Here is a 14,209-nt window from a genome sequence, read left to right on the forward strand (position 1 = left end):
TGCACATTATAGCAGAACCGACTGGATAGGAGTTGGGACGTTATGTTGCAGCTGTACAGAGGAACCTTGATTATCCAAATGAGTCGGGCGGGCTGTATTTTGTTCAGATAATCGAATGTTCGGATAATCAGATGCTGGATAACACAGTTTAGCCAAGCATTGGGACCTTGCAATCCTTTTCAGATAATCTGAAATTCGGATAATCGATGTTCAGAAAATCAAGGTTCCTCTGTACTGTGTATAGTCCTGGTCACCCTGCTACAGGAAGGATATTATTAAATTGGAAAGGGTGCAGAAAAGATTTCAAGGATGTTCCTGGGACTGGAGGGTTTGAGTTAAAAGGAGAGGATGCCGGTTGGGACTTTTTTTCTGAAATGTAGGAGGTTGAGTGGTGACTTTGCGAGATTTATAAAATCATGAGGGGCACGGATAAGATGAATTGCAAAGATCTTTTCCCTCGGGTTGGGGAGTTCAAAACTAGAGGACACAATTTGAAGGTGTGAGGAGAAAGATTTAAAAGGGATCTGAAGAGCAATTCTTTCACACCTACGATGGTTTGTATGTAAAATGAACTACCAGAGGAAGTTACAACATTTAAAAAAACATTTGGACAGGTACATGAATAGGAAAGGTTTAGAGGGTAATAGGCCAAATACAGGCAAATGTGACTAATTTAGTTTGGGAAACTTGATCGGCATGGATGAGTTGGACCAAAGGGTCTGTTTCTATGCTGTATGACTCGATGGCTCATCTGCTGAAACCTTAAATCCATTCTTTGTTTCTGGACTTGGCTATTGCAATGTCTTCCTACCCAATGTCCACCTTCCACAAATGTGAAATCATCCAAAGCTGTATTCCCATATGCTAATTCCCAGTCACCATCTTTGTTTTTGAATTGCTCTGAAGTCTTGCTTATCCTTTTCTCTGTACTTTCTCTGACACAAATTATCTTAAAGATCTCTGCACTTCTCCAACTCAGACCTCTTGAGCAGCTTCGATGTTAACTGCTCAATCATTAATAGCCATGCCTTCAGTAGCCTAGACCCTAAACTCTGGAATTCCTTTTTGAGATCACTCTTTAGATTTATCTCTCTTGTCTTCTTCAAAACACACAGTCTTTGACCAACCTTTCTGTGTTTCAGTGTCAAATTTTGTTTGAAAATGCTCCTGTGGAGTTTTTATTGGGATGATTTGCTGTGTTAAAGATATTCTGTTGCAAAGCAAGAAATTCACTTGAATTTCCACAGGGCAACCATGAGGATCCACAAAAGCCACTGTTAACTGAAATGAAAATGTGAAGTTACCTGGTTACAGAATTAATTCGGCAGTAGAGGTAGGGGAATTTGGTATGTGCTTGAATTGGAAGGTGGTGACTTTTGCTCTTCTGTTGCTTTTCCGATTCACATTTGAAGATCATTTCCATTGCATTTGCCAGCACCATTCTCTTGGATAATGCACTCCAGTCCAAGTGACCCAACACATCAAGCAATGGTTTCCGAACTGATCATTTTGATTCAGTTGCCGATCACCTTAAGTACTTGTCCTCTGGTCTTCAACCCTTTTGCCATTGGAATAATGTTTCTCTTAATCTGCTTTGACACGATGTATCATAATTTTGAACATTTAGATCAAGCCTCCACTCAATCTCCTCATCTCTACCGAGAACAACTCTAGCCTCTTCAGGCTATACATGGAATTATGGGTCCTCATTAATGACCTATTCATCAGGTCTTTCCCTAGCATCAGAAAACAGGGGAAGAGACACAGAAGGTGACCAGAGTCTGCACATAATTCATTCCTATTCCAAATCTCCAGACCACAGGGCACAAGTGTCACCCAAGGCACTGTCCAGACATCAATTGCTAATCACAAATTGGCCACCTCTGCAAAATGTGACTGGGAGATGTGAAGTCTCAGTCCCTCCAGGGGGGATGAATGTGACAATGGACCTCAATTTCTTCAAGTTCTCTTTCTTTTCAGGCAGACAGCGGACCATCTGCTCATCATGTTACGTGAGTTCTCAGTACTCTTGCTCACCATCAGGGAGATTAGCTCAACAATGCAAAAGGATCTGGGTGTCCTAGTGCATGAATTTCAGACTGTTAGTCTGCAAGTGATTTGGGCAAGCTAATAGAATGCTATAATTTATTGCCAGGGGAATTGAATACAAATCTACAAAGGGCATTTGTGTCACCATATCTGGAGTACTGTGCACAGTCTTAGTTTCCCTATTGAAGGAAGGAACATGGGAAGCAATGCAGGGAAGGTTCATTAGCCTAACACCTACAATGGATGGGTTGAATTCTGAGAAAAAGGTTGGACAGGCAAACGTTGTGTCTGGTGCAGCTTTGAAGAGGATGAGGATTCTTATTGGAACATGTAAAGATGTTGAGAGGTCTTGACAGGATAAACATAGAAAGGATACATTCTCTTGTAGGAGACCGTAGAACTCTTAAAAATAGTCATTTTTTAAACATTAATGGCCCTCCATGTAACACAGAGATGAGGAGGAAATATTGGACACAGAGGATTGAGAGTCTTTGGAACTCTTCCTGTGAATCTTTTTGAGTCAGAGCTAGATAGATTAACAAAGGGGTGAATGATGATGGATAAGCAGAAATGTGGAGTAATAAGATCACCCATGATTGAACAGTGGAGCAGGCTCAAGGGGTCAAGTGGCTTACACTGACTTTTCTTGAATATATTTATATGTTTGTATTTGTTGCCACCATCCCCTTTCAGACAGGGATCTGCAGGACCTACTTGGTCTTGTGTGGTGGAGGAAAATCACATGGCAATCAAACAAGAAGAGACTATTGTCTTAAACAAATTGCAGTTTCACAGGTGTTATAGACCCCATGAGGAAAATCAAATAGTCACTCTTACTTCTTCATGATACCAATCTGCTCTGCCATCAAGCCGAGATGACACCATCAATGTTTAAGGCATTCCTCTACACAAACCTTTGCTGACCTCTGACACCCTTCAACAACAGCTTGTACCATTGACTAAGGAACGACAACAAGTGACAGATTAAATTTTTGGGATGGCATCTGATTTCTTTAAACCCTTGTCTTGACCTCAGAGTGTCTGCAGTTCTTCACATCAAACTGTGCAACCTTGTTCTTGCCTCTGTGGCATAACCAGTAAGAACTCTGTGCCCAAACACTGGAAATTACTTTTGTTTTTAATTGAAGTTAACATTAAAAGTTATTTCAAGGTAGTTTTGGAGCAGTCATCTGATTTATTTCCAAAGATCAAACCTGTTCTCTACTTTGTATGGCACGTGTAGTGAATCTGAAAAGGAAACCAGGATTTGCTGTACAGAGGTTACACTAGTTTATCATTGAGCTTGCTGCATCATTGGTGAATCTAGTTACAGAAAAAAATTGGGGCACATTTCATGGAATGCTCAGAGAACACAGCAGCCTGATCAGCTACCTATCAAGTGGTAGTTGCATAATAATGGATCACTAATCAGTGCTCAGTTTGAGTTCCACCAGTGCCACTCAGCTCTTGATCCAAACTTTGATGAAAGGGTGAATTGAAGAAGTGGCATGAGAATGATGGCCCTTGATAACAAGGCAGCGTTTGACTTTGTGGCGCTGAGGAACAATAGCAAAACTGAAATCATTGGGAATTTAGGAGAAACTCATCACTGGTCTGAATCATATCTGGAGCAAATCAAGATGGTTATGCTTGTTGGGAAGAATCATCTCAGCTCCAGGAAATCACTGCAGGAGTTCCTCAGCGTAGTGTCTTCACCCCAACCATCTTCAGCTGCTTCATCAATTACTTCTCCTCCAACAAAAGGTCCGAAGTAGGGATGTTTGCTGATGCTTGCACAGAGTTCAGAACCTACAGTATTCCATGTCCACGCAAGACCCGGAGAGTCTTGGAGTTCAAGTTGGGAGAGTCGGACTGGCAGTTTGAATCCTCGTACCATTGTGACTTCAAACTACATTGCTGTTCTTTCAGGCAAAATCCTGGAACTCTTTTCATAACAGCACAGTCAACATACTCACCACCACCTTCTCAAGGGAATTTTGAGATCCAAGCTAAATATAGACTTTGACATTGCTTTTCACAGTCCATGAAGGAATTAAAATGATTAACTGTGTATATTCTATATCTAATCATTTCAGGAAACTCCAGACCATTCATTTTTCAGCAGGTGAAAGAATTTCCATGAACTTCAACTTAAATCTCACTGATCATTATAAATAAACACACCCATATGTGGCTTGCAGTTTTGGAAATGACCAATAGCTAATTATACATAAATGATTCCCACAAATAACTCCTACACAGAATCAAAGCTACAGAGTTACTGTTTTCAGTGAAGGATTCAGCAATCATGAAGGATATTTTCCAAAATATAGGTAAACATTGTGGAAAATTCTGGAATCCCAGTTATTAAAAATATGATTTGATTTATTCTGTGAACATAAATCATTGGCATTCAATACCAAACTGGTAGTATTGAAGAATTCAGTCCCCAAGATATTGGTAAATTCCCATAATTGCAAGTGATAAAAACAATATTTAATTTTTTTTTACTTAGCCCAAAACAATGACACTTTTAATTAAATATGATTTAAATACTAAATACTAACCAAATACTATTAGCAGATCAGTACATGCAAGGCCATTCACTCTTGCTTGACTGGAGAGGGCATGGCAGGAGTGGTTGGGTAACTATGGGAGCAGAACTAAAATTTCTGAGGTACTCATTAATTATCCAGTCTGTAAGAGATCATGGAAATTAGGGTTAGCATTCAAAATGGTTGTTCGATTACAAGATTTGCCCAATGTTTTTTTAATCTCCCTTTCGTGCCCTGCAGTCAGTGCATCCCATAAATTGGGAAATGTTGTTATACGCACACACTGTTTGAATGTTATTTAATTTTCCAATATATTCTGCTACATTCTATTATGAGAAATGATTAAATTATGCACCCTTTTGTTGTGTGTCTTATACTTTATTGCATAGAATTTAGCCCATCACAATGGACTGCGCAGAAATTGTTTCAAAAGCAGGTCTGAGATATGATAGCATTGAGCTTGTGTAAGTACTGCACTAATGGACCATCAAGTTCATGTCAATTAAAGCTGTCAGGAAGAGCATTTTCCTAAGATTGATGTGCCGGAGGTGTTGTGAGGTGAAGCTATCCGTAACAAGGGAATGTGAGGCTAGTTAATAGCAGAACAATGGGCTCTTTCTCAAAGTCTGGTGATGAATTCCCCGTTGCCTTGACAACATTCCCAGCAACATTCAGGCAAATGTAGTCACTTCCCTGGGTCTCAGCCCCACAAATACTCTGAATTAGAATTTTTAAGAGTTTGACACAATATCTGACTGTGAGCAGAGGATAGTGAGCTTTATTTATTTAGTTTGGCTCTGAGTCCTGTGTCCCAGGTCTTTTATCCTTTTAATGAAAGCCTGAATGTTTCTGATTTTCTTTATGCTTCTTCAGGTTGCCCCATACCAAGTAATGTTCAATGCCAACAAACATGTTTCCACATTTTTAACAGTGAGTGCTGCATTGGAACGAAAAGCAGAGGGACTGTGAGAGCAGCGTATGTCACTCACTCACGACATTTTTCTTTCTGATCAACACTGTATCACCTCAGATCTGCTCTGACCTTTTCATTGATATGTGGGATGTGGGTAGCACTGGCTGCACCAGACTTCATTACCCATTCTTAGTTGTTGTTCGGAAAGGGGTGATGAGCTGCTTTCTTGAGCCATTACACTTGATGCACCCACCATGATGTCAGGGAGCGAATTCCAAGATTTTAACCCAAAACATGCAAGGATCAGCAAATATATTTCCAAGTCAGGAAGGTGTGTAGCTGAGAGTGGAACTTTCAGGTGGTGGTCTTCCCATTAATGTCTCGCTCTTGGCTTTCCTGCTGGCGGTGGTTGTGAGTTTGGAGGGTGCTGTCTCAGAATCCTTTGTGAATTGCTGCCGTGCGTCTTGTCAATGGAACACACTGCGGCCACTGAACTTGCTGTTGGTGGAGGGAGTCAATGTTTGTGGAGACAGTGCCAGTCCACTGGGCTGCTTTGTCCTGGATGGTGTCAGGATTACTCATCTACATTGGGGAGACAGGACGCCCACTCACAGAGTGCTTCAGAGAACATCTCCAGGACACCTGCACCAACCAGCCCCACAGCCCCATGGCCAAACATTTCAACTCCCCCTCCCACTCTGTCGAGGGCATGCAGGTCCTGGGCCCCCTCCGTCGCCACTCCCTTAATATCCAACACCTGGAGGAAGAATGCCTCATCTTCCGCCTCGGAACGCTTCAACCCCAGGGCATCAATGTGGAATTCACCAGTTTCCTCATTTCCCCTGTGCCCCCACTTTACCCCAGTTCCAAACTTTGAGCTCAGCACTGTCCTCCTGACCAGTCCAATCTGTCCATCTTCCTTCCCACCTATCCGCTCCACCATCCTCTCCGACCTATCACCTTCATCCCCACCTCCATCCACCTATCGCACTCTCAGCTACCTTCTCCCCAGCTCCACACTCCCTCCCATTTATCTCTCCAGCCCCCCCCCCCCCCCCCCCCCCCCCACACTCCCACCCCGAGGCTCAGCCTCATTCCTAATGAAGAGTTTTTGCCCGAAATATCGATTTTTCTGCTCCTTGGATGCTGCCTGACCTGCTGTACTTTTCCAGCACCACACTCTTGACTTCAGCATCTGCAGTCCTCACTTTCGCCTCAGGATTATTCAGTGTTGCACTCATCCAAGCAAGTAGGGAGTATATCATCACACTCCTGACTTGTGCCTTGTAGATTGTGGGAATGCTTTGAATTCAGGGGGTGAGTTACTCACGACAGGACTACTGTCCTCTGACCTGATCTTATATTTATAGTCACTGTCTTTATAAGGCTGTTTCAGTTCAATTTGCAGTCAATGGTAACCTCCACAATGTTGAAAGTGTGTGATTCAGTGATGATAATGCCATTGAATGTCAAGGACCAATGGTTAGCTTCTTTTTGATTGGAGATTGGCATTACTTGACATTTATTTGGGCACTGATGTTGTTTGTCACCTCTCAGCCAAAGCCTAGATATTGTCTGATTCTTTTTGCATTTGGGAATGGTCTACTTCAGTATCTGAGGAGTCACAGATGGTGCTTAAAGTTGTGCAGTGATTGCCGAACGTCCCCACTTCTGACTGAAAGATGGAGGAAAGGTCATTGATGAAGCTGTTAAAGATGGTTGAGCGAAGAGACTACCGTGAGGAATACCAGATGATAGACCTCTGACCTCCATAACCATTTTCCCTCATGGCAAACGTGACTCCAGCCAGGAAAGAGATTTCCTGCTGATTCCCATTTCCTCTTGCTTGGCCTTGCCACACTCGGTCAATAGCCTTTCTGTCCAAGGCAGTCGCTCTCACCACACCCCTGGAATTCAGCTCTTCTAACAAAGTTTAAAGCAGGCCGGAGGGAAGGTCAGGAGCTGAGTGAGCCTGGTGGAATCCAAACTGGATATCATTGAGCAGGTTATTGCTAAGCAAGCGCTACTTAGTCGGGGGAGGCACAACAAATGATCAAAATGAAATAGGAATTCACCAACTCAGGCATCATGGAAATGATCCTGTCACCTTACAGAAGAACAGAATTTATTTTTTTGGAAATAGTAAATGATTGTTTGGTTCAACAAGCCTGAACATTTTCACCGGTGCCTTCTCAACACCCATATGTCTCAAATCTTTCTTTTTTCTGACACATTAAACTGTCTCTGGAATGTATTCATAGTGATTGCTTCAAAAGCCTTTGCTGAAGTACTTAACACGTGTATTATCATTTGGTTAATAAGATTGAGCATACCAAGGTACATAAAGATTAGGACTGGAATTTGATCTACTCATTTAGCTCATTCAGAAAACTTGCATTTGAAGCACCATTTTACCACATCAAAAAGAAGACAAAAATTGCAAGAGTGAATACACCCTGGGGTGTTGTGCATATCGGCATTTTATAATAATATGGTAGCAGATTGACAACCATCAGTGAAATATGGTTAGACGACAGAATTTAAAAAGCATGACTTTTGATGTACATGTAGTTCTCCTACAAAGCTCATTTATTAAACACACTTTGTCTGTAATGCGGTTTGTGAATTGCCGACTTTTTTTTATAAAGCAAACTCCCCTTCTCTGTTAGACTAATCTCATCCCCAGCACGCAGTGTTGCAGTGCATGGAGGGCTGAACTCTCCGTCAGTATCAAGCGATCAGTCAGTGCATGCACTTGCTCATGAAAGAGCTTCGTCCAAGGTATCAGTGAGGGCGGCACGGTGGCTCCGTGGTTAGCACTGCTGCCTCACAGCACCAGAGTCCCAGGTTCGATTGCAGCCGCGAGCGACTGTCTGTGTGGAGTTTGCATATTCTCCTTGTGTCTGCGTGGGTTTCCTCTGGCTCCTCTGATTTCCTCCCACAGTCTAAAGATGTGCAGGTCAGGTAAATTGCCCAGAGTGTTAGGTGCATTACAGCCTGAGGACAAGGAGCTGGGAGCATTCGGATAATTTAAAAACTTATAGAGTTGAAATAAGAGTGAAATTTCACTGGAACTGACTAACAGCAAAAGGACAGTGTTGAGGAACAGTTTGAAACTTGGCTTTGTGATTTGTAGCATAGCTTTTTTTCTCTCTTTTTGTTCAAAAAAATATGTTTAGATGTTAAAGAATATTTGCAGATTCCTGGGAATCTGTTTCAGTGACTAATCATTATTGTAACCAACTGCAAAAAAATTCAGTACAGGGGCTTGGACTTGGTCAGTCAGCTGCTCAGGGTGGTCAGAGTCAGGAAACTCTGCACATAGTGGGTAAGGGAGAGAAAGGTGGGTGGCACACTGTTACTTTTGGTGCACGTATGCAGATGCCCTAAGGGGGTGAGTAGGCTTTGCAGAAGAGATTCAGGGTTAGTCAGGGTCATATGTTAGCGAGGATGAGAGTGAGTGGGGTAGAAGTTGCAGGAAATGATGGGTACAGTAGCCGAGGTATGAGTATGAGGTATGGTGACACTTCGACTGGCAGAGTGCAGACGGTCATTGATCTTCCTACATTTTGTGCATTCCTTCAGATGGTTGAGACTGCACAGGCCTGGATGGTAAACCTAGTCCAGGTTGGCATGGTTCCAGTAGAATGGCATTCTCTGTTGGCCTGGGAGAAAAGGATGTCCTGCCTCTGTATCACCCCATTCCCATCGGCAGCATCTCCATGTCCCTGCCCACAAAGACAGGCATCAATTATCCGTTGTCTGCCACACCTAGGGCCGATGTCAGGAACCGAGCAGGGCAGCTCCAGACTGACAGCTGTTGTCTGGGTGCAGAATATTTCATTCAAGATGGTGCTGCACCACGGATGTTGGTCAATTTTGGGATATTCAGAAAGGGCTGAGTTGTTTTGGAAATGACAAAAAGTACGATGGTGCTAGAGTATGTGAGAGGGGCACCAAAAGGTGGGATAGGTAATAAATGAGGGGGGTTTTGTAAAATAAGGTGATAGATGTCCCCACGTGTCATGACATGAAACCCTCCGAAAAACGTGACAATACTGACATTTAGTGATATATCAAGGCATTCTTCCTGGGATCTGACTTGTGCAGTGTTACCGTTGGATAGGAACAGAAGACTGGCTTCAATGTAGTGCAACCAGCAGGTATACATGCTAATCGAGAGTAATCAATTGAAGATTTTGATGAATTGTACTATACAGTACCATACAGCAAGTCAGTTTGTTATGGACAAGGCCAGACTCCCTTGAAAATATTTTAAGAAGTTAGCCTAGTCACGAATTTTTCCTTATGTTAGAGGCAGATATGAAGGGGATATTCCAGGTGTGATGCAGCTGGTCAAACCACTCTGCTTTAAGCAAAACAGAATTTATTTAAACCCTACAGTTGCATCGAAAACAAAAAAAACGGAATTTAGAATATCCTAACTTTTGGAAAACTTAACCAACCCAATACAGCAACTTAACTAAGGAGCTGTTCCAGTTCCCATAACATCCGATAAACACACCCCTTAGTAAAAAGGTAAATTCAAACACAGATTCTTACAGGCAGGAGGGAACAAAATCTAGAGAGGGATTTCAAAGAAATTCAGAGGAATCCTTTACTGAAGCTTGCAACTCTTCTGGACTCCAGCATCTTGTAACTGCCACATCTAAACCAAGAGGAAAAAATCTGAACTGGGAGAACTGACCACTCGTCTGCCATTGATAAACTAGGCTCTTTCTAGCCCCCCCTCAGCATTTCTGCCTTTATGATCGCCCTTTTTAAAAAAAAACCCAAGGACAAAATAACCTTTTTAAAATGACAGCACCATCACAAGTTACAACATGTCAAAATTTACTTAGACAGTGCTATCATTTGTGTCAGACTAACCATTATATTTGTTTCAATTTTTACTGGCAATTTTGCTGGTTCACCCCCTGTCCTGTTTTTCCCATAAGTCCCATTATTTTTATTGTACAACTTTCTATAACGTGGCGCTGCATGGGAAGGCAATGATGGCGTTATAGGAGAACGACCTGTATCCTTTGCTTAAGAGACATGTCCAATATCACCAATGCCACTGACCAACAATTGAGCTTGCAATTGTCCTGGCCTGTGCTACTCAACAGCACGTTGAAAACGCGGTTTGTTCTATCAACTTTTACGGAGTAAAAACATTTTGCTTCATAAATTTGTTGCCTGATAAAAGCCTTATACTAACTATAAAGATGCATCAGCTTGAGACGGCAACTCAATTAAATGTGATTGCTTGAAATTGAAGCTCAATGCCACTGTGTTTTCAATGCACCTTTTACTGCTGGTGGAAGAAAATGGGTGATTCAAAGCTTAATGACATGGTGTGCAGGAGATGTTCATTCTAATATTTGGCAAATATAAAAGAAAATGTTTGTTGAGCATACTTTAAGGAGTTTTGACCCTACAGTGTCAGCTGCGGTAGAATTAGTAGCTCTTTCCCCTCTGACTTGAGCACAAAGATCAAGACATTTCTAGTACAGCACTGATGGAGGTGAGTACCTCTGGCAAGGCTCCATTTTTTCTGTGAAAATGATCTAAAAGATCCATGGAACTACTTGGACGGATTGCAGGGAAGTTATCCTTGGTGTTCTGGCCAATATTTATTCCTCATTCAGTATGGTTAAAAAAGAAACAAATGATCCGGTGTTTATCTTATTTCTCAATGTGGTAGCTTTCTGTTAAAATTGGCTGCCACGTTTCCTACATTATTACAGCGGCCACACTTCAGAAAGTATTTAATTGGCTGTCAAGTGGTTTGCAGCATCCTTAGATCATGGGCATTGCCATGGAAATCCACGTCTTTAGTTCTTTATAAATGTCAACAAAAGAATCAAAAGAGAATAATGATAGATAATGCAATTACAAAAATATGTACTGATAGTATGATATTCAACCTCTTGAGAATATAATACAACCTTGGACACAGTGGCTTGGTTTAGTGGATTGCAAAATGTTTTAAAGACCTGCACATTCTATTTTTGCATATCTCTTTTAAACGTTTAATTTCTCCCACCTGTTGTGGTTTTGTCCATCATCTATTATTGTAACTCAAGTCTCTCCATCATTGAAGATGCTCGTGAACAAAGAAAAACAAATTGCACATGTTCAAATTTGTTAATTGGACAAAATTGAGGTGCATTACTGGGATGCAACTCTTCACATCTCATGTGATACTTTTGACCCATGTAGCAAAGCAGTAAGTCCGTACCCAGATCTTTCTGGTTGCAGCAAGAAGCAGAATGATGTCAGGTTTAAAAGACTTAAATTATGATCATTGACAGGGTGTATCGACCATATTTATGCTCTTTGTGGATACAAGATTAAGGGATAATTGAATCGAGGTGTTTTAGAACATAAAAGAGTTTGAAATGGTAGATAGAGAGAAATGATTCCCTATTATAAGGAGAAAAACAGAACATAAGCACAAAATTACAGCAAGGTCCTTCAGGGGTGATACCATGAATTGTTTCTTCATACAAAGTATGGTGGAAACCCTCTCCTGTTCTAACATTTAGACTCTGTTGATGTCAGTGATCCCAGTTGAAAATGCCAAAAACCAAGTTTGTTAGCTTTTATTAAGTAAGGGTGCAAAGAGTTAGAGAATTGATTTGAGTTGTAGGCGTTAAGATCAAGTTCAGTTGTGACCTAATTAAATGGTGTAAATGGTGGAACTGGCTCCAGAAGTTGAAATACTTCCTCCAGTTCCTGTGTTCCTTTGTCACTACGTGGAATCTGACATAAATGTGTTTTAAAAGGAACTAATAGAGAAAAGGTAAGTTAAATAGAAAAAGAATGATTTTATACTACTTTATATATTGATATTTAAATTTAATACGATTGCCTGTCTAGAAATGATGGTGCAGCTAATTAACTGGTTGCTAGCCAACAAGTGCAAAAAATAATCAAAAGCATTTGGAGAGTGTCTGAGTCGTCAGTCAGAATAGTAAGAACCTCACTTCAAATCAAATCAAGTCTTAAGGATTAAAAGTCTATTTTCTTTGCCAACTGACACAGTCTCCAGTTAAATTGAGTTTGAGAAGTTTCAACCCAGTTGGATAAAGAACAAACTAAAGACTTTCATTTAAATACAGCCCTATCACGCTTATCGAAAGGCCTGAGTTTTGCAATGGTGTCAAGTCTCTCCAGGAGTTCTACCCTCCAACACGATACACATCCATCCGGGTAGTGGTGAATGAGGTCAAATTTCAAGTTGTGTATCTATACTTTTCAGAGGCAGCTATGTGCATAAAACTGCAGCTGCCTCCAATCATATCCAATTTTAACCTGCAAGCAGTGGACAACACAACGTGCAGATTAAGTCCTGTAGAAGCAGTTATAAACTTTGCAGAGTTGCTTGGAGAAATAGGGTGGATGTTGGGAGAGGTAACAGTCCCACGATATCTTTGTGTAGAGACCAGAATCCCATGAGGAGAGGTCAACTGCTCTTTTGAAGAGAGAAGGTGCCCTTTTGGACAAGTACTTTGCCGTTTGATATTTTTAAAAATAAACATGTTTCTTGAAAAGTGTATAATATCATTGGAACTCTAAATCTCACTGGAAATGTCAAAAGGAGCCATCAAGGAATTTAAAACTGCTTCCCTTTAAATATTTGAAAATATTGGTACTTTTAAAAAAAGAAAGCATTTGGCTCAGTGGTTAGCACTGCTGCCTCACAGCACCAGGGACCTGGGTTCGGTTCCTGCCTCGGGTGACTGTCTGTGTGGAGTTTGCACATTCACCCCATGGCTGTGTGGGTTTCCTCCGGATGCTCTGATTTCCTCCCACAATCCAAAGTGTGCAGGTTAGGTGAATTGGCTATGCTGAATTGCCCCATAGTGTTAGGTGCATGAGTCAGAGGTAAATGTAGGGGAATGGGCCTGGGTGGGTTACTCTTCAGAGGGTCAGTGAGGACTTGGTGGGCAGAAGGGCCTGTTTCCACATCGTAGCTAATCTAATTGAATTGCTTTTTATTTCACTGTTTCGCTCCATCTGTTGACATGATCTTTAGGCTTATTGTTATTGGATTAGTGCTACAGATCGTTTTCACACCGTTCCATGAATTCAGCGAGGTGCCATATAGTTCACAGTTTTACATAAGACATAGGAGCAGAAATTAGTCTATTCAGCCCATCAAGTTTGCTCTGCCATTTAATCATGGCTGTTACATTTCTCAATCCCATTCTCCCACTGTAAGACCATAAAACAGAGGAGCAGTTTTGACAGCTCCACGTGATTATAAACTGTTTAATAAATGCCAATCAATTCAAATGCTTAACTTTATAAGTGATTGAAGGACGTTAAATGCAGTGAATATGTGCTCATCAGTAAGTGTTTTATTTTGTTTACAATTGTGAATTATTCAATCTCTGGAAAGGCAGTGGTAAGGTCACTGGAATTTAAAGCAAATGTGCTGTGAGCATGGGTTGGAATCTCACCACTGAAAAATGTGTTGCTGGAAAAGCACAGCAGGTCAGGCAGCATCCAAGGAGCAAGAGAATCGACGTTTCGGGCATAAGCCCTTCTTCAGGCTTATGCCGGAAACGTCGATTCTCCTGCTACTTGGATGCTGCCTGACCTGCAGCGCTTTTTCAGCATCACATTTTTCAGCTCTGATCTCCAGCATCTGCAGTCCTCACTTTCTCCTTGGAATCTCACC

The 14,209-nt window shown here is 41.5% G+C and overlaps 1 long non-coding RNA gene across 3 annotated transcripts in view; it reads left to right on the forward strand.

The window, feature by feature from the left end:
• Window positions 1–14,209, forward strand: part of LOC122543152 (uncharacterized) — a 149,755-nt gene that overhangs the window by 19,384 nt on the left and 116,162 nt on the right. The window lies entirely within an intron of this gene.

The sequence above is a fragment of the Chiloscyllium plagiosum genome, unplaced genomic scaffold (assembly GCF_037043375.1).
Source record: "Chiloscyllium plagiosum isolate Xiang-an unplaced genomic scaffold, Cpla_swu_hap1 HiC_scaffold_48, whole genome shotgun sequence".
In the NCBI taxonomy this organism is placed as follows: Eukaryota; Metazoa; Chordata; class Chondrichthyes; order Orectolobiformes; family Hemiscylliidae; genus Chiloscyllium; species Chiloscyllium plagiosum.